This window comes from Chenopodium album, chromosome 18 (genome assembly GCF_948465745.1).
Source record: "Chenopodium album chromosome 18, dcCheAlbu1.1, whole genome shotgun sequence".
NCBI classification, from domain to species: Eukaryota; Viridiplantae; Streptophyta; class Magnoliopsida; order Caryophyllales; family Amaranthaceae; genus Chenopodium; species Chenopodium album.
In genome coordinates this window covers 22,309,743-22,312,160 of record NC_137851.1, presented here as the reverse complement: position 1 = coordinate 22,312,160, position 2,418 = coordinate 22,309,743, and the positions used below count along the sequence as shown (strand labels likewise).

The 2,418-nt window shown below is 39.5% G+C and overlaps 1 non-coding gene across 1 annotated transcript; it reads left to right on the top strand.

The window, feature by feature from the left end:
- Positions 1-1,587: 1,587 nt before the first annotated feature.
- Positions 1,588-1,693, top strand: LOC145593209 (small nucleolar RNA R71). The gene has a single exon (XR_014102584.1). It is a non-coding gene; the product is annotated as a small nucleolar RNA R71 (small nucleolar RNA).
- The last annotated feature ends 725 nt before the right edge of the window (positions 1,694-2,418 follow it).

The window sequence follows — 2,418 nt, the reverse complement described above, 5'->3', positions numbered from 1 at the left end:
GTCACACAAGGCATTCTCAATTTGCATTTTATAAATGGCACAAGGGATGGAAAAGTTTCCGGGGTCTTCTAGCTTAGGTGGCATCTTGTTCATTATGATAGCACTACAATTCTCGGTCAAGTTCACCGTCTCTACACCATCACAAGTCCTCATACCACTCAAAATGTCTTTGAGGAATTTTGCGTAGTTGGGTATTTGGGTGACAACTTCGGTAAATGGTAGAGAAAGGTGAAGTTGCTTAAGCATGTCAATGAATCTTCCAAATTATTCATCTAACTTGTGTCTCATTAATTTTTGTGGATAAGGAAGCTTGGGTTTCACAATCTCTTTGTCCACTCTCACCTCACTAGGCTTCTCAATCTCAACCTTACTCAAAGATGCACCATCTCTCTCATGTTCAACCAAAACCCCTTTTGTGCCCTCTTTGGTCTCACTCATCCTAGGAAAACTCTCTTCAAGAATCTTACCACTCCTTGTGACTATAGCATTAACCAGTCTCTTGGGATTTAGGCCTTGGGAAGGTAAAGAAGAAGAACTAGCATGGCCTTTCAAAGCATTAGCAAGTTGAGAAATTTTATTTTCATGTATCTTATTATGAGTCATCATTTCATTAAATTTCTTATCACTTTCGGTCATTTAAGTGTTCAACAACTTTGTTTGATTTTCAATGATTTCTTCCAAATTTGTTCTATGTGTAGAAGAAGAGGATTGAACATAGGAATTATCATTTTGGGCCTTTGGAGCAAATCCGGGTGGAGGGCCTCTTTGAGCATTGTTTTGAAAGTTGCCTCTACCTTGATTGTTCCAATTACCCCTATTTTGATTTTGACCAGAACCTTGATTATGGTTACCACTACCTTGATTATGATTCCCATAACCTTGGTTTTGATTACCATAATTTTGGTTTTGATTTTGGCTACTATAACCTTGATTGTTATAGTTACCTCGAGAACCTTGGTTCCCTTGGTTCCTATAACCACCACCTTGGTTATGGTTGTCAAAATTGCCATGATTGTTGTAATTTCTATTCCATTAACCTCTTTGAATCTCAAACCTAGAATCATGATTTTTTGACACATAGTTCACATGTTCATTCACATTTCCATCTTGATCATCACAAACATCCATACATGCATGAGGGCAACTAGAAACATCATGATCATACGACCCACAATCATCACAAAACAAGCATCCACTAGGAATGTTATTAGAAGAAGGAGAGGGTTGAGAATTTTAGAAGACATACCTCTCCCCTTAGATTGGGAAGGAAGACTTGAAACTTGGTAGGTAGCACTTTCCAACTTTGCCTTGATAGCGGGCATCTCCTTCCCCAAGTTTATCATTTGTGAGGATAGATTGTTGATTGCATTTAGATGATCAACCAAGTACACCAAAGAGCTACTCTTGCTAGTTGACTCTCTTTCTCCATCTTGCCAATCTCTATAATACCTCACTACGTCTTCAATTATGTCCACCACTTCCTCTTCCGTTTTGTTTATGATAAGACCTCCGGCTCCTCCATCTAAACATGATTTTCCTTGAGGGCTAAGGCCTCCATAGAAGATTTGAATGATTTGATAGGTTGGAATTCCGTGATGAGGACATTCTCTTTGATACTCTTTGTATCTCTCCCATGCTTCATAAAGGCTCTCACTTGGCTTTTGCTTGAAACCTTGAATCAAAGCTCTAGCTTCCGCCGTTTTCTTTTGAGGATAGAAACGGGATAGAAATTCCTTGATAACCTCGTCCCATGTCCTTAGAGAATTCGGCTTAACCTCCTTGTCTAGCCATTCTAAAGCACGCCCTGTGAGAGAAAAGGGAAAGAGCTTGAGGCGGATGAATTCTAGGGAAATTCCGTTCACCTTGATAGTATTGCAATATTTTTCGAACTCCTTGAGATGGTTTAGTGGGCTTTCATGCTTGGCCCCACTAAATTGTCGCCTCTCTATCAAAGTGATCATTGCCCGTCTTATTTCAAAATCATTTGCCGGTGTTGTAGGTGGAGCAATCCCACACTCAAATCTATATGCACCGGGAATCCCCAATTATTTCAATGCCACTCTCGGGTTTTCTCCCATTCTTGCTTGTTCTTCTTGTTGTGGTTCTTCTTTACTTGAAATGCTAGGGCTCAAAGATCGTCTAGCACCCCTCAACCATGCAATAATTCTCTCAATTTCCGGATCAAATTGCACTAGTGAATGACCACGTGCTCTATGCATAAAATCTCAAAAGAAATGGTTAGTAGCACGGCTACAAATGTATCCTAAAAGAAAATCTTTTTGTATTTTCAATTAAAGGTGAAATAGACTCAACAACTATAACAAAGCACCAATATCATTCCCCGGCAACGGCGCCAATTTTGACAAGAGGAAAATGTAGGTCGTTATCTACATCTCCCTAGAGCCAAACTTAATTTGT